The sequence below is a fragment of the Dermacentor variabilis genome, chromosome 3 (genome assembly GCF_050947875.1).
Source record: "Dermacentor variabilis isolate Ectoservices chromosome 3, ASM5094787v1, whole genome shotgun sequence".
NCBI lineage: Eukaryota > Metazoa > Arthropoda > Arachnida > Ixodida > Ixodidae > Dermacentor > Dermacentor variabilis.
This window is the reverse complement of record NC_134570.1, coordinates 40,351,760-40,373,437: the sequence shown is the minus strand read 5'-3', so window position 1 is coordinate 40,373,437 and position 21,678 is coordinate 40,351,760. Positions and strand designations below refer to the sequence as shown.

The window sequence follows — 21,678 nt, the reverse complement described above, 5'->3', positions numbered from 1 at the left end:
CACGGTGCGCCCTGCTCGCGCATGCGCAGTGCCGCGCGGCGCCGCAATCGTAAATACGCGTTGTCCGACGTTATCGGCGCGCAGGCGAGCCTCGTTAGACGCCGTGGGCGTCGAATCGCGTTAGCCTGGTTGGCCGCGTCTGGTTACGTTGGCGGCGCCAATGCGTCGAACCATGGCTCTCGCCAACGTGACGTAACGTGTGCGCGCGTTCGCGCTACGTCCGACTATATTTATGCCTTAAATGCAGCAGCGGGCGCGCATGGCGCCGGCGTGTCTGCGGAGACTGCGCCTCAATTCGCCTGCGCCTCCTTTCCTTCGCAGTCTCCGCAAACACGCCGGCGCCTTCTCAATATTGAGAGGGTGTTGCGCAGCTGCGCCTCTCGTGATGTCACGCAGCTCTCGCGCATGCGCAGTGGGGCAGTCGCAGAAGCACGCAAAGCTTGGCCGCAACCCGCGTAGTGTAGCTTTACGCTACAAAAGAAGCAGCGAGAAATCGCACGCTGAGAAGACCGATAAACATACAGCGCGACGCAACTTGCGAAATAATAATAAAACGTGCAAGAAGTTAAAAGAAAAAAAATATTGAATCGTCGCGACGGCTCATCACAGTCGCCGTAGACGTCGAGGTCGCTGCAATGAAAATATTTTTGAAAAGTTCTGATAGCGTCCACGCAACAATGGTTGCTTGCGTACTGTCAAATGCCCATATTCTGCGGCCTAAAGCTCACGGCACGGTGCGTAAACGCGCACGCAGCGAAAGCGAAAGTGTGCGCGGACATGCATGCAGACGCCCAGTCGGTCGCTGCGAACTCGGGCGATCGCTGGATTGATGCCTCATTGTGTTATACTCCATTTAGTTATGCAGACAGCCCACTATAAGAACATATTTCACATAGTTTGCTCACAGCGTTTGCCTATAGGTTTCACTCAAGAAGGTGGTTCGGGAGACTCCATCGCGGCGACCGTGCGCAGTGGCGTTGACGCACGTATTCGGTAAAGAGATAGCGCCTGTAAACGATTCTGCGCTTTCAGTTTGCCCAAGATGTTATCAACAGTCAAAAACTTCCCTCGTTTAGAGGGTACTTACATAAATGTCCAGGAGGGCTGCCGCGTGGTGTTTTTATTGAACGCCCTCAGCAAAACCTAGGAGGAGCGCGCCGCAGTGGTGACTCATACTACGCAAAGGAGGCGCTTCGCACAGATGGCGACTCCGTAAGTCCTCGTCCCGAATTCACGACGCATTTAATTTGCTCTGTTTGTGTGAACTCGGAGTGCACTTACTCTATTGGAGTTGTAGCAGAACTCCTCGCAAGGGAGTCAGGAAGCTATATTGCGTCAAGGGGAGTCACGAGCACTCCTTTCTTGCACGCACAAGCACACAAGAAAGCGCTTCCCTCTGTGTGCACTTTGTTCGTTGTTTGCATCTGTTAGCGCTGCAAGGTATGGTATACATTTCCAACCCGTTCTTACAAATGTGAACTCACCAGTAAAGGTGATTCAATGACTTTGAAATAGGCGCGAAAAAATTTGAAATGTTGGCTCGTTGATTTGCGGTACATACACTGCATCGCAACTGGTGTCTTGAGAATGAGCGACGCAGTGTAGAGTAGAGACACATTGACTCTTGATTTGTTGCGCTATTTGATGATATTGGAGATGCTGTCAACTTCCTTGGCCTGCTTTACCACAACATTAGATTGTCAAACGAAGACTGAAATGAGCTGAAGAAGTGAGGAAGTAAAAACTCACCCACCTGTCTACCCCGTGGTTATTTTTTGGTCTAAGAAAGGGAAGTCGTGGCGATTCTGTTATGCGAGAATAAGTAATTGACGCACATTTAACTGCTTCTGCTAGAGTACCCGTACGCTATTAAAAAATTTCGCATACTTTTGGGATAATTGGGTCGCACAACAATAATCGTCATCTGTATTACCCGTGTTTCTTTTCGTTAGCGCTGCGCGCCCAGTACTTCCAGGTCACGAACGGCAAGCGCGTTATCAGCATGACACAGCATTCTCGACAGGCAAATGACGAGCGCAGAGGTTTCAAGAAAAGAAACGGAAGCAAGGCAGATGACGATTACTGTTGTTGGACAAGAGACGCTCCAAAGGGCGCAAACTTTTTAAAGAGTGTATGCTTCCAAATGGGGTACGTTATAAGCTACCATTAGGCGATAGCAGAGGAAAGTCGTTTTAGCAGCGAGAGAGATTAATCTTCCAAGCTGCGTTAAAAATGTAACACGCACTTACTCTCGTAAAAAAAGCAGTGGCTGGAACTCCATTTGTTCTTATGGGTACGTAGACGCCCAAACTTCGTGTTCTCCCATTTCGTACCATTGTAGCTTTGTTTTTGTCTGCCTGGAGCACCGCTGCTTTTCAGTAAAACGGCAAGGCGACTCAACACAATCCAACCCTCGCGATAACTTTGTCTATTCGTTTATAACTCGTTGCAAGCCTGTAGTGGAGAATTGAGAGGCCCGTTGCAATATAAGCGTCCCGAAGCAATAGCAGAGAGCACGATCGATGCTGCGATCCTATCATTTCTTGACACTGCACTTAATTCGCCGCGTGTCCAAGATGTGTTGAATGTCGGGAGGACTACGAATTAAAGAGAACGCGACTCACCGAGAAGCGCGCACGGAGAGTCGATCGCTGAAGCTGGCTTCGATTTCCGTTTATGTTCGATTTCAGAAGGAATCGATTGTTGTTGAGACGCGGTAGCCTTGTGCAGCCGAGTCGACTCCCTAACGTGGATTGGTTTAAATTCCTTGTGGGCTTGTGACCATGTCGTTACTTGCGTGCTTTCTTCTTTTATGCCTCCGGTTTTACAACTTCACGTAGCAAGGACGATTCGCTAGTAGAGAAAGAGACAGAAAGCGAGAAAGGCAAGGGGGCTAGTCGTAGCCACTCGAGCTACTGTTGTGACTCTAGTGGTCATTCACCGTGTCGGTCTGCCTCAGACGAATGGCGGTCGTGATGGGCTTCTCTTTACCCAAATGAAATACCGCAAAATCCGGAACATGATATCTGATTATAATTAGAAGTCTCGATTTAGAACGACGGAATGGCAAGAAAGCAAACACAAATAAAACCGCTTCTTGTTCGAATAAAAGCACCTTCTTTTTGATGACGTCACGTTGCCGGCATCAGTGAGGCAACCTCTTGGGTTAGGATTTCCCACTCGACTCTTTGTCATTTGGGAACGCCGATAAGCATAAACGAAAGGGACTGACTGCTTCCTTAACGCCACGCCAGCCATTTTTACACTCGGGCAATGTTCCGACTTTGGGGAACGTTAAAGAACACGCGGTGTTTGGATCGCACCGCTGGTACGATCTGTTGGGAACTCGGCGCTGACGCCCGTGGTTGTACCTGGGTCGCAAGCCCCAAGGGTAGCGTTGGCCTGGCGGCCTGGGGTACAACTGGAAGCATCCGAAGGTCCCGGCAAAGCATGAGTCGACTGGTAACAACAAAACAACTTGTTTATTTTAACATTGCAAAGAGTTGGCGGTCAGGTTTGACCGAAGTAGAGAGACGGGAGAGCACTTCACCCAACAGAAGAAATCGGAGCCCTTCTTTTGGCGTCCGGGGCAGCTGTTTTTATGCTCTCGCAGTTGAGGGCAAGAAGGAACCCCTCAAAAGACGAGCACGTGAATGTACAATGGGCTAATGGTGACGCACACTGTCGTAGCGCTGCCGTAGCACCATGTCGAGCACGATCTCGTAGCACCCTATTGTAGCGATGCCGTAGCACCATGTCGAGCACGATCTCGTAGCACCCTGTTGTAGCGATGCCGTAGCACCATGTCGAGCACGATCTCGTAGCACCCTGTTGTAGCGCTGCCGGTCGGGCACAATGACTGTAATGAGAGGATGATCCCTGCTTTCGCAGCGCCTGGTTCTGGCACAATGACTGGAATGCGAGGGTGATCCTTTGCGGTCGCATCGCCGCAGTCGCGCCTGGAAACACCTGCCGATGAGCGTTGCGGCGACGACGATCGGGCCAAAATGTCTGCCGCCCCGCCGCAGTCGCGCCGGCAAAACCACGTGTCGCAGGCGAAACGCAACAGACCGCCCCGCCGGGGGAAGGAGATCCCGATGGACAGGGGACTGCATCCGCTGTCCGGAGGGATGTCGCTCGATGATGCTCATAACCGAAGTCGGGCGTCCCTCGACGTTTCTTGAGCGCAGCGCACAGAGAAGGCCTCGTTCTCTCGTTCAGGTTCGCACGGGACACTGCAAAGTGACTTCGGGAGAGTTCACATTTTTGTTCTCGTTCCCGGCAAGCGTTAGAACTACGCTGAAACTCAACCGCTCAGTCAGCAAGCACGGCACAACCCTCACTAAGCCCTGCCAGGCTCTTTCCCCTTTTTATACCACTGCCTAGTTCCTTACAGTAGTCTAGCATCACTCAGAACGCGTCCACAAATTGAAAAATTGCACTAGAAAGCATATCATCACTTTGAAACACTAAACAAAAGCAATATGTTAAAAAAAATCCGGCCTCAGGAAGAAAAACATCAGTAACAAACAATTTTGAGGCTGATTCCTACGTTAGGGGCTTCGACTTAAGCCATCGGCGTTACCGTTGAGACTCCCCTTTTTGTAACGCACCTCAAAGGAATATTGTTGTAAAGCGAGGCTCCAGCGCAGGAGGCGGCCATTTTTGGGAGAGATGGTCTGCAGCCATTGGAGAGGGCAGTGATCCGTCTCAATGATAAACCTCGAGCCGGCTAGATAGCATGACAATTTGTGAACGGCCCACACGAGACACGCACACTCTTTCTCGGTGGCGCTATACGCCTGCTCACGACTGGTCAGCTTACGACTAGCATACAGGACGGGGTGTTCTACTTCTCCATTTTCCCGTTGGCACAGTACAACGCCCATGCCTCGCTCACTAGCATCGCACTGAACAATGAACCCTTTTGTATAGTCTGGCGATCGTAGCACAGGCTGGCTTGTTAGGGCACTCTTTAGGGCGCTAAACGCTCTTTCCTTTGTCTCGTCCCAGACGACTGTTTGGGGCTCTGTCTTTCTTAGAGCATCCGTCAGGGGAGCCGCGATATCAGAGTACCTAGGGATGTACCTCTGATAGTAGCCGGCGACACCTAAGAACGACCGAATATCGGTCTTTGTGCGCGGTTGCGGAAAGTCTCGCACAGCGGCCACTTTTATTTCAGAGGGGCGGCGACGACCCTGACCAATCACGTGACCGAGGTAGACAACCTCGGCCTGTGCTAACTGGCACTTAGGAGCCTTTACTGTCAAGCCTGCTTCGCGCAGGCGGGTTAGCACTGCCCGCAAGTGTGTCATATGCTCAGACCAGGATGCGGAGAATATCGCTACGTCGTCTAGATACGGTAAAGCGAATTCTTGCTGTCCCCGCAACACTTTATCCATGAGGCTTGAAAAACAGTATGGCGCGTTCTTCAAACCAAAACTCAACACTTTAGGACGGAATGTTCCCATTGGTGAAATGAACGCCGCATACCTACTAGCCTCTTCTGTAAGTGGAACCTGCCAATAACCCCTGACAAGATCTAGGGTGGAAATAAACTGAGCGCTACTAACTTTCTCAAGGCGCTCCTCGATGTTAGGGATCGGATAAATTTGATCCTTAGTGATGGAATTAAGCCTGCGGTAGTCGACGCAAGGACGAGGTTCCTTGCCCGGTACCTCAACTAAAATCAAAGGGGAGGTATAATCACTCTCACCTGCCTCAATAACACCGAGCTGTAGCATTTTCTTTACCTCAGCCTCCATAATATCGCTCTGGCGGGGTGACACCCGATACGCCTTGGATCGTACTGGCTCTGTGGAGGTAAGTTCTATATCATGAGTAAGTACAGAAGTCCTACCAGGCCTCTCAGAGAACAGACCTTGAAACTCTTGTAATAGCCGGTGTAGTTCGGTTTTCTGCTCGGGCGACAGCGGTGCTTTACTGATAAGGTCACTAATGACTTGACCGGTGTCTTCCTTGTTCGTCACTGAGCCTAGTCCCGGAAGCTCGACCGGAAGCTCTTCAGGAACGTTTACCATCATGCACACCACTGCTTCCCTTTGTCTATAAGGTTTGAGCAGATTACAGTGGTAAACTTGCTGTGCTTTCCGCTTTCCTGGCAGACTTACCACGTAGTTAACGTCCGACAGTATCTGAACAAATCGTGCTGGGCCCTCCCACTGCACGTCTAGTTTGTTGTTTAGCGATGTGCGCAATATCATGACCTCATCGCCAACCTCAAAACGACGGGCCCTGGCTGTCCGATCATAATAAACCTTGGCCCTCTGCTGGGCCTTTGTCATTGCTTCACCTGACAACTCCTGTGCCCTTCTTAAGCGTTCGAGGAGCTTAAGCACGTACTCCACCACGACTGGGTCGTCGCCCCTACCTTCCCACGATTCTCGAAGCATGCGAAGCGGAGATCGAAGCGAGCGACCGTACACCAGTTCAGCTGGCGAAAACCCCGGAGCCGCATGCGGCGCGGTCCTTAAAGCAAACATCACCCCAGGCAGACACAGCTCCCAGTCAGTTCGATGTTCAAAACACAACGCTCTCAACACGCGCTTCATGACGGAGTGGAGCTTCTCAACGGAATTCGACTGTGGGTGGTACACTGAGCTGTGTAGCAGCTTTATCCCACACCTTTCGAGAAAAGTTGTCGTCAAAGCGCTAGTAAACACTGTGCCCTGATCTGATTGGATTTCCGCAGGAAAACCAACTCGCGCAAATATGGACAGTAGTGCATTAACTATCTCAACTGAGCTGAGTTCTTTAAGCGGCACTGCTTCAGGGAACTTTGTCACTGGGCAGATCACAGTCAAAATGTGTCTGTACCCCGTGGCTGTTACCGGCAGAGGTCCCACAGTATCAATAACGAGCCGTCTAAAAGGCTCCGTAATAATAGGTACCAATTTCAACGGCGCCCTCGATTTGTCCCCTGGTTTGCCCACCCGCTGACAAGTGTCACATGTCCTCACGAAATGGTCTGCGTCCCGAAAACACCCTGGCCAATAGTACTCTTGCAAGAGACGGTCCTTAGTTTTCTTAACTCCTAGGTGTCCGGACCACGAACCCCCATGCGACAAGCGCAACAGATCCTGACGATAGCATTGAGGAACGATCAGCTGATCGAACTCCACTCCTCTGCGGTCTAGATACTTCCGGTACAGGACTCCACCTCTTTCCACAAAACGCGCAGTTTTCCTGGCGATACCTTCTTTGACATTGCAGCGCACGTTTTCCAGGCTGCCATCCTTTTTTTGCTCGGCTATCAAAGCCGACCGGCTGACTTTTAGCAACCTATCAAGTCCGTCTGACGTAGGCGCGATGAGCAAATCAGTAGATAGCTCTTCTAACTTTCCCGAATCGGGATTTTCCTCTCCAGTATCTGGCGCCTTCAACGCTACAGACTCAATTTTATTCTGTTCGGGCGTGCTCTGAATATCAGCTTGCTGCGCCTCTGACCCTTTTTCGTTGTTTGATAACGTCGGCCCCGCAACTACCGCCTTTGCAGCGAGCTCCCGAACCTTCGATCTGGTTAAGGCCAGAACACTAGCTTCACCAAACAAAAGCCCCTTCTCGCGCAGGAGGTGATCGGACCTGTTTGAAAATAGGTACGGGTACTGGGGTGGCAGCATAGATGACACTGCCGCCTCCGTCTCAAGCGCTCCGAAAGGTCCTTCAATAAGCACCTTTGCTACTGGCAGACACACGCTATGAGCTTCCACGGCTTGCTTGATCCATGCGCACTCGCCCGTGAACATATGGGGTTCTACATAAGACGGGTGAACTACATCCATTGTAGCTGCGGAATCGCGAAGCACTCGGCACTCTTTCCCGTTCACGAGGAGGTCTCGCATGTAAGGCTCGAGAAGCTTCATGTTCTCGTCAGTGCTGCCTATTGAAAAAAACACAACTTTTGGTGTTGTTTCCGGACACTGCGCCGAAAAGTGACCCGGCTTCTGGCACGTATAACAAACGCCCGCTCGCCTCATCTCGAACCGCTTTCTGCGTTCGGCTTCGGCTGCCGCCGTCTCTTTACGTTTGGTCGGACTGCTTTCACTTGCATCCTCACTACGCGTGTTCCCCTTTGCTCTCATGGGTGTGAACTTCGGCCTCTCAAACTTCGAGCCAAATTCACCCTTTTGACCGTCCTTAGCTCCGCGAGCCCGACGCGTCACAAACTCCTCGGCTAGCTCAGCGGCTTTAGCCACCGTACAAACGTCTGGCCTATCCAAGACCCAGTATCGCACGTTCTCCGGTAACCGACTATAAAACTGTTCTAGCCCGAAACACTGCAGAACTTTATCGTGGTCACCAAACGCTTTCTCTTCTTTGAGCCACTCCTGCATGTTCGACATAAGCCTATACGCAAACTCTGTATATGACTCACTTTTGCCTTTCTCATTTTCCCGAAACTTCCGACGGAACGCCTCCGCAGACAGCCGGTACTTTTTTAGAAGACTCGATTTCACTGTGTCGAAGTCCTCTGCCTCCTCTCTATCCAAGCGAGCGACTACGTCGGCCGCCTCGCCGGGTAACAAAGTGAGCAAGCGCTGTGGCCACGTTTCCCGAGAGAACCCCTGCTTCTCGCACGTTCGCTCAAAGTTAACCAGGAACAAACCAATGTCCTCTCCAAGCTTAAACGGCCGCATCAGGTCAGTCATTTTGAACAATACGCGTTCTCCTGCACCGTGTGCCTGACTTCCATTACGAGCGCGTTCCATCTCTACCTCAAGACGCTTCATTTCCAAAGCGTGTTGACGGTCACGCTCTTGTTTTTCTTTTTGTTCTTTAAGTTCGCGCTCTTCTTTTTCTTTTTGCTCTTTAAGTTCGCGCTCCTGTCTTTTTGCAGTCTCCCTCTCTTCAATAGTCTCAAGGCATTCCGACAGCTCGTCATCCTCAGCCTCTAACTCAAGAATAGCCTTTAGCAGTTCAGGTTTTCTTAGTTTGTCTGAGACATCCAGACCCAACTCTCTTGCAAGCTCCAACAATTTCGGTTTGCGCAACGACTTCAAATCCATGGCTGCTCTGAATGCTGCTTTCTCTACTGCTTACTATTGTCTTGCCGCAAACTAACCCGGCAGCAACGACAACCACAATTACCAGCTCTGTTTCTGACACTAACAAAAGCCTGGCAAAGCTCAGAAGAAGAAAGTCCCGCACTCACCAAACCTCGCAGTCAAGAGTTCAGCGCAGTCGTTCCGCTGCAGGCAACCAGTCATCACACAGGGCTCGTTGCACTGCTCCCGGATCGTCGTTGAGCTGCTCAGCATACAGTCAACTGCATCTCTTCGCTGCTGGCCTCCGTTGTCGCGATCTCACCGCTGGCAGACAGTTGTTTGAAGTCGGAGGTGATCTCACCGCTGCCAACCAGATGTTTGGATCGCACCGCTGGTACGATCTGTTGGGAACTCGGCGCTGACGCCCGTGGTTGTACCTGGGTCGCAAACCCCAAGGGTAGCGTTGGCCTGGCGGCCTGGGGTACAACTGGAAGCATCCGAAGGTCCCGGCAAAGCATGAGTCGACTGGTAACAACAAAACAACTTGTTTATTTTAACATTGCAAAGAGTTGGCGGTCAGGTTTGACCGAAGTAGAGAGACGGGAGAGCACTTCACTCAACAGAAGAAATCGGAGCCCTTCTTTTGGCGTCCGGGGCAGCTGTTTTTATACTCTCGCAGTTGAGGGCAAGAAGGAACCCCTCAAAAGACGAGCACGTGAATGTACAATGGGCTAATGGTGACGCACACTGTCGTAGCGCTGCCGTAGCACCATGTCGAGCACGATCTCGTAGCACCCTGTTGTAGCGATGCCGTAGCACCATGTCGAGCACGATCTCGTAGCACCCTGTTGTAGCGATGCCGTAGCACCATGTCGAGCACGATCTCGTAGCACCCTGTTGTAGCGCTGCCGGTCGGGCACAATGACTGTAATGAGAGGATGATCCCTGCTTTCGCAGCGCCTGGTTCTGGCACAATGACTGGAATGCGAGGGTGATCCTTTGCGGTCGCATCGCCGCAGTCGCGCCTGGAAACACCTGCCGATGAGCGTTGCGGCGACGACGATCGGGCCAAAATGTCTGCCGCCCCGCCGCAGTCGCGCCGGCAAAACCACGTGTCGCAGGCGAAACGCAACAGCGGACAGCACATCAGTACCTGCTCGTGGCAATGTCGATTATTTTTATGGATAACACAGTTTTTGGCGCGAACTAGACAAGCGCATAAAGAAGATAGGAAGGAGATCGGCTGAAAATCGCGACCTTTCCTATCTATCCTCTTTATGCGTGAGTCCAGTTTGCTCTCTACGTTACCTATAAAGCAAGAACAGTTTTTGTCGGTGCGGGATAAGTGGAGTGTGGTCGGAGAGGATGTAATTTTGTTGTCAAGACAGGGTTCGGACTCTCACGCCACTTTCTTCTCAAACGGTGCCGGACTACAGGGTATCCCGGACTTCACACGATCAATGAAGTGTTCCCTCTCTTCCTGCACACAAACAGACGCACACACACACGCACACTTATGCAACACTTTCTCGGCAGGCAACCTTTCGGGGCCAGCTGGATCGCTACGCTGCGTAGCTTCATTGCTGTCCGACTCGGTGCACGCTGTGAAAGCAGGAAACTTCTAAAGTTCCGGGGGCCGTTGACACTGGTATGTGAAGCCGTTGTGGACGTTAGGTCTACAGGCTAATTAATCATATTGGTCATGTACGCACATTTTCGCACCGTGTAGGCTCCGGTACTTTCGCTATGTATTCCTCAGGAAAGAAGGCTCTTAATTAAAGGAGAACGAAGAAAAAAATATAGCAAATGGCAGTTTCACTGAACACCTTCATTTACATAGCTGACTCGAACTTTCTCATAATCCGAGAGAGCTTTTTTATACCATTTTCATTTCCGATGATTTTATTCTTTCTTTTTCAGCGCTGTTTCAGCTGTCAAGGCCTTAAGCTCGCTTCGTTCCGGTAGTTTCCCTCGCTTTCATTCATCTTGGTCTTTGGTTTAAGCTGACAGGAAACATTTGCCCTGAACGAATTCGGTTGTCGGGACCAGGAAAAAAAAAAGCATGGCAGTAGGCCCGCAACGTGGGCGATTAATCGGTTCACCCCATGACAGAAGAAAAAGAAGAACCAGTAAAAGAAAGTATGAAAGGGTAGTGACGTCACTTTTGGCCTGCCTCGGACTGCACTGGCATATTCGCGGTCTGAAGAGGTAATAAGCTATGTCCATTCTCTATTGCGCTTCAGCGTTAACAGGTTTGTTTTGGCGGACGCTTGCCTGCACGCCCACGTGGTGATTTGTGACCCAGCGGTCTGCCAAGGCAAAGTCAGGAGAGAGCCATCATAGTCGAAATGTTATCGTTTCGCTACTGCGTCGACTTCTCCTCGCTCCTTTTGCCAATTGTTTCAGCCCGAAGTCGCGTAAGTGACAAACTGATAATGTTTACGACGTCCCCCCCCCCTTTCCCCCTAGCTAAGCAGTACACTTACTTGATGTGTTGCACTGTAGTGAAATGTTTCTTCAAGAATTACCACATTTTTTTTATCTACGAATATTATTTCCACATGAAAAAACAAAAAAACAACCGATCACGAACACCTTGTAGAATGCCGATGACGGCACTTGTTCCATCTTAACAATCAGTTTATAAGGTAATCTATAATTTATTAAAAGCGCGTCCCAACATGTATTATAAACCTACGTCTCTGTGGTTACAGTGGGAATTGGGTCATTCGGTATTCATACATATTGTAATGCGGCATTTCACTGTAATGCAGTGAAAGATCGAAGCTAAATAAATACATTTGTCAACAGGTGGTCGCATCCAAGCGACTTCCCTGCGCACCGAACAAAAAAAAAAAGAAAAAAAGAAGGGATTATTTCTGGATACCGAATTTTGAAAGAAATGCTGTTGTCCGCTGCAATGACAAAGCTACGAGCGAAATCCATAAGCGCAGATTTTATCTTCCTCCCGGTAACAGAGTAGGGCTGTAATAATAATAATAATAATAATAATAATAATAATAATAATAATAATAATAATAATAATAATAATAATAAAAGCGACGTAATAAAATCAAACGCTTGGCTGTATTATACTTGGATCATTTATTGCGCCCGCTCGTGTCAATGTGCTCTTCCAGTCCCAGGCTCTCTCGCTCTTTTCTTTTTCTAACCATTCATTCTTTCTAAGCTAGGCACCGGCATATGCCCTGATTACAGTTCGTATGTGCGTGTCCCCCCCCACCCCCCCACTCACCGTTTCAGTGACAATAAACCAGTAGGTAGTTAGCGCGTTGTCGTCCCGTCTGGCGTGTCCGTTCATGTTCGTAACGCTTTCAATTTCGCTCGGGACATTACATTATGAGTCCGTGCAGGTTCCAGGGCGTGCCGTCGCTCACTCTTCACTCCCTCTTTTTTTTTGTAATATTATCTTGCCCGTTATTTCTTTGTATGGTAAAAAAGATTGCTGCAGAACTTCCTTGTGAGTGCTTCGTTTCGCTCAGATATATATATATATATATATATTGGCCTTGACTGCATTTCTTCTTGTTTTCCTTCCATTTGTGCATTTTAGTTTTGAGACAGAGATGTAACCTTTGATGAAAACTGGAGGCGTTTTCCTTCAAGTTGTATGTCTCGGAAGTCAGAGCTACACGTACGTCAAGGACACGTCATCGTCTACCTGACGTATTGCTGTTTTGCTTAGACTGTACAAATCGAGGTGCAAACTGCTAGCAGCTTTGAGGCGAGAGTTGTGCCATTGTGCCCGCTTTCGCTTAACCTAATTATAGGTAGTCAAAACAGTGCTCGGCTGCTCATGGCGTCGAAAACATCGGATGTGTCACACCATCCTAAGCGAGAACTTTCAGGCGGTTCTTCGTTCTCTCTCTCTCTCTCTCTCTCTCTCTCTCTCTCTCTCTATATATATATATATATATATATATATATATATATATATATATATATATATATATATATATATATATATATATATATATATTTCCTCACTTCTGTGAAAGAAATCGGAAAACACCGACAAAAATATAAAAAGCAGCTCATAGGAGCACAAGCGGCACTGTCTCCGCGCACCGTCACGGTGGAATCACCGTCACCGCCACGACGCTCGCTTATGCAGTGTTGACTCGTCTGTCTCCTGGCGCTTGCCGTATCCTGTAGAGTTGATGGTAGCTCAAGCGCTTCAATCAAAGTGGCGACCACACTACACTGGTGTTGTTAACGCCGTCACATGTTTTCCTTTTATTGCTTTGTTTCTTTGATTTTTCTTCTTTCTTTTCTCTTTTATTGCTAGCGAACAGTTGTTGCATTTGCGTGCTTGGTACGTAGCATATAAGTCTGTCTTTCGTTTATCTGTTATTTACATCAGGTGGCTCTTTATTTGTGTGCTTTGTGTGCCTGCGAAGAATTGGGATGTTGCCATGGGCGGGAAGCGCAGTAGAGGACGGCAGAAGACTAGGTGGTGCGACAAAATTAGGAAATTTGCGGATGCTAGTTGGAATTGGTTGGCGCAGGACAGGGGTAATTGGAGACCGCAGGGACGGGCCTTCGTCCTGCAGAGGACATAAAATAGGCTGATGATGTTGATGATTAATATGATTATGATGGTGGTGGTGGTGCTGGTGGTGGTGGTGGGCGGTTACGTTATACGAGTGCGCGGGACTGTGTGAGCGTTTCCGTCTCGTTTTCAATAGCTTTAGCGTGCCCGTTTTATGAACGCTGAAGGGAAGTGGTTTAGCGCTTGCTTTTACAGCGCCCAACTTTCGGCAGTCTTCGCTCTGTGCTGTCGAGCAAGTTCCATCGGCTTAGTCTTTAACGAACCTCTGCTCACTGTTTCGTTATTTCGGAAAGGTCGAGCTTCGGCTCGATACGAGGCCGGCAAGGATCTCCGTGAATTTTTTTTCAGCTACATGATTCTGCTCTCGTCTTATCTGTCTACTGCTCATGAGCTGCCTGTGTTTGATTCATTCCATCGTGTTTTGTTTGGTTTGGTTTCCCTTCTTTTCTTCTTTTGTTAATGGGGCGCATAGGCACGTGCCGTGTCTTCCACTTCTCGCTCTCTCTATTTTCTCTTCCCTTATTCAAGCGAATGAGTGTAGTGTTGCTTTAGAACGACGGCCAACCCACCAAATCACAGCACGCGACATGCTACAAAGGACTCGGAAAGTGGCGGCTTTTCGTGCACGCTTTTTGGAGGCCGCAAAAGTTTTTCTAGGACGACATTGTGTGAATGGCAAAAAAGTTGTTTTATTGCGAAAATGACGCTGTCTTTTGTGAGAGCCCCTGCTGCTGTCGCAGGAAGTAAGCTGATAAGCGGTATCGTAGCTGAAGTCTGCGCTATTTGATTTTTTATTTCAGTATTGCCTTTCTGGGTAGGCAAGGAGCATTTCTTGGACCTCACGGTGAAATTTTAGCATGTCATCCTTTTTTAGAACGGAGAAAGAAAAAGCGTGCTTTTTTATCCCTATTAGAGTGGCCATGCCAACTCTTTACGAGTTCTGCTTGCACGTCAGAGAACGCGCTCGAGGGTCATCTCATCTCTCTGCTCACCACCACAGCGGGGAAAAACGAACTCGAGGTGCAGCCACGATACTCCTCCTTCGCTTTCTGCTTCGCCCCCTGTGAAGCGTGCGTGGAGGGAAAGTCTCTCGTTTCGTGGCTCGTTTCCGCGATCAAGGTCTCTCGAGGCACCGGCTTCATTACCAATGGGCACGTCGCGCGTACTCTGAATTAACGTGCGCGGGTGTTGCGATGTCCTCCTGCTTGCCTGGGAGAACACGACGTCGTGCTATATCGTTTTTTTTTTTCGGCTTACCCAACAGTTGCTCGGCTTCTCTGGTCTTCGATGCCTCCGTGAAGTAATCGTGTAGCGGTGCGTGGCTAGATTTTGTGGTACCGAAGCGCCAGAAGGCATGGAACGATGAAGAAAGCGGCAGCCATGCCGGTTGAGAGTCGTCTCCGTACGTTCTAACTCTCACGATAAGTACACAGAGTTGCGAAAGATCGCGTGTGCTTAAGCCAGTCTAGAATCGGACTCGCGGAAGAACGGCTCGCGAATCGCCACTTCCTTCGAAGTCATGCTGTAGGGTACGTCCACCTGCAGGAACGAATGCGCTGCTTGGCCATAGGTGGCTCATGTTCCCACGTTTAGGTGAGCGCGAGCTTTGAACTTGAAGACGAAAAGACGCTAAGCAAGCCCACATTGAAGTTACCATGAGAATGTTTGCTCGGAAGTCGTTGAAGTGCTGTTTATTTCATGGTGGTTTTCTACGTTATTTTAGCTTTTATTTCACGCTACCTCCTCCCCCCTCCCCCCCCGCCCCCGTCCTGTTAATTAAAAAATTAAACACTTTATTTCTAGACAGGAGCCAAATGCCTTCCATTTCATCTAACTCTTGCTCAAACCAAACCTAACCAATCAGGCACTACATGACTAGCTGCAGGACTAAAGCCTATCGTACGTATTCCTTTTTGTCTTAATTCAAAGTGATCGCTTATGTAAGCCTGGAGACGTCATAAAGCTGGTTGACCCTTTCTGACATGATACCGTCTTTGTAAACACAGGGAAGGTTTTTCACGAAGTACAAAAAAGAGGCAGTGGCTGTGTTGCTCTATTTTTTCCCCCCTTAGGGTCCATGCTCAAATTTTCGCGGCTTGCGCGACGCTGCATGCATTTTTCGTGAAGCACAGCGCATATCTTTTCTCAAAAAGCCTTCCTTCTTATACGCGGACTCGTTTGCCTTCTACGGGGCTTCTCTCGCTGCACGCACGTAACGACGGGATGACCAAGTTATTCGGGACACGGAGCGTTTGTTTGCGCAAAGGCAAAGCGAAACCCGAACAAACATCCTTCCATCTTGGGTAAGGTACACAATTTCTTTCTCTCCGTTGCTTCAGAACAAACGCGCGTGCGCTACTAACCCTTTCGCGAGCATTCCGCTGTGCAAACCCAGTGCAAGAGGTCATTGATCCCGTCGCTTTGTACACTGGTTCTGACCGTCTTTATCGTAATATCGTTTTTTGTAATCGTTGGCGCATGCAACAAGGTCACCATTGCACAATGCAGGCGACGTGTACAGCCCTAGCGTTGTATTGTGTTTGTCTCTTGCGTGCAGCGTTGACTTGCGTTGTTTAGAAATGGAAAAAAAAGGCGTACAGAAGACAAATTAATCTGCCGGTGAACGTTTTTTTTAATTGGCTTAAACGGAAGCAAGCGAAAAAATTAGGATAGTGCCCCGCGACTCATTGTGACATCGCAGTCAGGCCCTTCGCTGCAATTGCACTCGGGTAATCACAGGGGAGAAGGGGGATGGCGGAGGCGCTTGCAGTATGACACACTATGAACCTCTGCAAATAACGTAGCTAAGGCGGGTCGGTTGTTTGATTTATTCGATGGTGTTGTCCACTTTGGTAAGTGGTTCTTTCCCAACGTTTCATTGTCGAAAGAACTGACAGAAACGGAATGTGCACAAACGAATACAAAAGAAAGAAAACGCGCGCTCAAGCATAACGACCTGTTTAGAATCTTTTTACAGTGGCAAATGCAGCAGATATTTCATTTACGCAGAGCAATTTTTTTTTTATTGAAGTGAATGTTAGAAGAAGTTGGTGCCTTTATGTGGTGGTACCGGCTACTCCTTGTCACTTGGCAGACGAAACAAATTTGCGCAAAAAGGGAGAATAGCGACACTAAATATGGCACTCAGTAGAATACCGGATCAATAAAAGATATACAGTCCAACAGTACATGAGTCGCAAAGTTCTGTGCATTAGTTCAATCCACGTACGCATATATAAAGTCCGATGTTTTGAACCGCCAAAACACACAACACTTGTAATACACTCCAAGTACAGGACAGAATTATACATATTGCGTAAAAGTTGCGATCACCACATAAACCAACTATGAACCACGAACAACGTTTATGTAACTCATTTAGCGTATTCGGATCATCCAATACTTAATATTTTCCCAAAATGTTGGTGTCCTCTAAAAACTTTTTCTGAGCAAGAAGCGCTCTTTTTTGAAGGCGCGCAGTTGGCCATGGGCCAAGTATCTTTTTTTAGAGTGAATGATCTTCGGTCTAATATAAACAAATTAGCTTGCAGTACCCTTCTTTGTGTATCGTATTTCGTGCATTCGAGAAGAAGATGATGCACATCTTCGACTGGATGGCCACAAGAACACTGCGGACTAGAGACACGTTTTATTCTGTACAAGAAGTGTTTCGTAAATGCAGTACCAAGACGCAGCCGGTGTACCAAAGTTTCAAATTTTCTGTTGTCTCTTGGAGTTTCCGGCATTGATAAGTTTATACATGGGTCTATAGAGTATAACTCCGAGTTTTTAGTTTGCTGGTCAAACAAGGTAGTTTTGCTAAGACGACAAGAAATCTGTCTCAGGATCAGACGGACTTCACTACGCGATAGGGGAAGATTGGTTGTCTCTGCGTTATTGTGCGCTCGATTCGCAGCTAAGTCCGCTGCAGTATTACCAGGAATATTGCAGTGCCCAGGAATCCACTGAAATGCAATTACGTGGTTGATTGCGCTTGCTTTTGTAAGTTCTTTGAGCGTCTCATACAATATCGAAGTGTTCAGAGAATTTTTCTTATTGCTCTGTAGTAACGTGAGAGCGGCTTGCTAATCGCTAATTCTTGCGAATCGCTAATTCTTTCGCGCTGGCGGTAATCGACGCTGGCGAAAGTAGCATGCGCTGTGGGAGAAAAACTAGAAAAGGAAATGGCTGTTTTGCCGGCCAGTTTCTTTTTATTTTTACACAAAGGGGAAAAAAGACGTCCCGTAAGTTATAACGTGCTCTTGACGGCGAACGCATAGAAAGAAACAACAAGAAAACGAAAAAAAAAAAGGCAACTAAGCTTGTCTTGCATGCCCAGGCGCCGCCCAATATCAATATGAGTTTTAGAAAAAGCAAAAGTATATCTGGTCGCTATGACATGTGCAGTTGAAATTATCTCAGGGGTCACAAGTTTTGTTAAATTGCACAGATTCGCCGTGAACTTCCGCACTAAAAGCAGTTTCCGCACGAAGGCGTGTGTAAACGCAGCTATCGCATTTCCGTGCATTGCCCGCGTTCAAACTGAGGTCCGTATTATGCTAGATGGACAGGACGTAAACCACGATAAGGGGGTCATCATTACACACGTTCGGCGCATGGCGAAACGCACGCAGCATGCCGAATATACGACTGAGCCGGCCGCTACACTGGGCAATAGCCCCGTCCGCATCGTAACTTCACAGCCGCTTTCCCCTTTTGGGAGCTGTCGTCGATTTGGAAGCCAACTGCCGTACGCTTCCAATATACAAGATACGCCAGTTTATAGGAGGATTCATTCTTTCTTTTGTATTCCTCCCACATACCTACAGACACGCACACGTAGGAAGTCGCTGCCCAGCACAGCATAGCGAGGAATACAAATTCGTGTTTGCCCCGTCACCTCAGCCGTGGCAGCAAGTCTGTATGGGCCGATATTTCAGGCCGGAAGAAGCGCCCGGTTCTTTCGCGGTGGCGGTGCCGTTGTTTGTCAAGATCCGGCATTCGCCGCCACCGCTGAAACAGCCTCGTTTATTTCCAAAAGTGTGCTTCCTCTTACCGTCTTGTGCCAAAGTGAATCACCTGCCTTCTTTCTTTTTCATTGCTGTTTCCTTTGTGTTCTCTTGCTTGTTTTTCTTCTTGTTCCCACTTTCTGCCTTCTTTCCTTCATTTGAGGAACCCATTTCCCCTGCGCTGTTGTCTCTGCCTCTTGGCGCATTTATCATTTTGGTTCCTGTACGCCGTCTTGCCGTACACTTCACCGGAAACACGCCTGTCTTTATCCCTTTTGTTTTCGCCAATATAGTCACGTTCTCTTTCCAGCTCGCCTTTTTATCGGCTCGTCCTGGTTCTCATTCGTCTTTTCTTTTTCTTCAGCTTTCTCCTACATTCTTGTACCTACCATTGTTCTGTTTGGCTGTCCCAATACGTTTTCTTTTACCCGTTTTAACTTCTATGTTGTGTCTGCGCTGCCATCACTTTCTTTTTTCGTGCGGTTGTTCTTTGCGATTTTCACTGCTTTGCAGTCTGCACCTCCCTTCTTTTTGTTTCCTTCTATTTCCTTCTTTCTTTTTCTACGGAGGCAAGACGCTGTTTCATTGTCGCAAGTGAGCTTTGCTTTTTCGCTGCATACAGTGCTCCCCCATTTTCCCACTTCTTCCGCACGAAACTTTTGCACTCCACGCTCTTCTTCACCTAATTTTGCGTTCCTGAAAACTTCCGGTTGTTCTTATTTCATCTCGCTAGCGTTCATTCGCTTCTCGTGCGATTCACTTTTTTTGCATTCGCTTGCATCCTGCCCCTAAGACTACCTGTTTCTCATACCACGTCATTCCTTGTGCTCGCTGATATATTTATTCACTTGTAGGGACGCGTCCCGGCTGCGGCGACCGCATTTCGATGGTGGGTGTAATGCGAAAAAAAAAAAACGCCCGTCAGCCGTGCATTGGGGGCACGCTAAAGGACCGCAGGTGGTCGAAATTAATCCGGAGTCTCCTACTACGACGTGCATCATAGTGAGATCGTCGCTTTGGCCCGTAACACGCCATCATTTAATCAAATATTTTATAAGGGTGTAACTCGAAACGTTGCCAGGTATTTTGCGGTGTTGTCCTTACGAGCAACACATTGTTGATTGAATGAAGACCGATGAAGCGTGTTAATGTGAGTGCACTGCAGCGATAAAGCAGCTTTAGCAAACGTGCATAGACGGTCAGTAGAATGAAAAGAAAACAGCAACAAATCGGCATGTTCTGCAGTTGCCCTGCCCTGCGATAAAGCCCTGCGATAAAGCAGCTTTAGCAAACGTGCATAGACGGTCAGTCGAATGAAAAAAAAACAGCAACAAATCGGCATGTTCTGCAGTTGCTGCAATAGCAGTCAAATCGAAGAATATAAACCGAAGAGTCAGCTTTAAAAACCGCACGCGAATTCTGTTTCAATGTCATCGCACAGCTATATATAACTTAGGCTTCAGGCGCCTAGGAACCATACATCTTTAGGCTCCTAGCTCACTCGAACTTCCTGTTCTCTTGCATGTCTGGACCTTCAGTAATCTTGCACGGATTTAGTGAGGCAATCAGAAATACCCCAACCATTTTCCTTTTCTTCTTCTCTTTTAATTGCCCTATAATACTCCCTCCTCCTTGCCATATGAAGTTCACTTTGTATAGAAGACGAAAGAGGAAGAAATAGCTTCCCAGGGAACTAAATCCGGAATTCTGGCCTCATCGGTAGGCTTAGGCTTTCTGGTCCGACATATCCTTTATGTCGGACCAGAAAGACGTTCCTAATGCAAGACGTTCCTAATGCCCGCGGGGAGAACAGAACTCCCTCGCTGCCCAGACGTGGTCGAAATATTCCCGGCGAACGGCATACTGACATTCCACTTGCGCCGCCTAGATTTGCATGCGCGTGATGAGCGCGCGACGTTTGCCACGTGTCATTTCTCTCTTCGCCGAGTTCTTTACCGGTCGAGTTTCGTTGCTTTAGGTTTGCTGTTTTCTTTTTATCAGTCTTTATGTCTCTACTGGTCTTGCATTGCAGTGCATAGCAAACGTAGTCAGCTCCTATATGCGTTCAGCCTCGAGCTTTCAGGCTCTATTTTTCTTTTTCCAGACTTCATAGTCCTGTAGTTTTGTGTTCAGACCATCGATGTCTGTATGGTAGGCAATGTGTATGCGCATGTGTGCATTTGTGCATGTGTGTGTGTGTGTGTGTGTGCGTGCGTGGCTGTGTGCATGCTTGTTACCTTAGTTTTTTCTTGTTTTACAATAAATCAATCAATTGCGGCTAACCTTAGAGTGTTGTAGTTTCAACCTTCTAGCCGCTGACGAAGTGCAATAAGGTATATAGAATTATGAGACACAGAATTTCACATTATTCCGGCCTTTCCTTCGTTTTACTTGTTCAGTGATAATAGTCTAGACTATGGCTGGAGTGCCATGCGCCGTTTCGGACACTACGGGAACTGTAGCAAAAACTAGTCCTCGTGCCAGCGAGCCAGTAAGCTGACTGCGTGTTTCAGAGAAATGAGTTTGACTTGCAATACTAGTGCTTCCGTAACGGTTCAATTCCGCACTTTCCTGCAAGTCAGTCCGTTCGGTGAGGAATGCCCTACAGGTGCCTGCCCGACAGTCAAGCACCTACTGTGGGACAGTCGTGGTCTTGTGATAGTCGCACTGACGCAAAATGTACGTGATATTATACCTTACCCGATGCACGGACTATTCAAACCCTTCGTGCGGATGCCTTGCAAAATATAAGCTCGATACGGGAGTTCGTGCGCGACGTCGGCTTGACCGGCAGGCTGTGAGCACAAACTTGGTTTGTTTGTCTCTTTAGTTATTGTGTTCATGATGTCCCACACCACTGAATCTCGTTTCTGCTTAAACCACTTAGCCATCTCTATGATGAATGTTCATCCTCCCGCCCTCTCTTTCTTTCTCTATTTGGTCGGTGTCAGGAGGAGGACAATCGCAATCGCATAGTGATGGACCCTTCTTACTGTTCTCCTGTCTGGTTGTCTGACACGACCCACATAGCACGTAGAGCATAATAGCTTGTGGTTTGGATGTATGACTGTCTTCCTCACTTTTTTCTGCC

General features: G+C 48.4%; 1 protein-coding gene across 1 annotated transcript in view; it reads left to right on the top strand.

Moving 5' to 3' along the window:
* The window catches only part of LOC142574483 (dorsal-ventral patterning protein Sog-like), a 37,482-nt gene that overhangs the window by 1,578 nt on the left and 14,226 nt on the right, over positions 1 to 21,678 (top strand). The window lies entirely within an intron of this gene.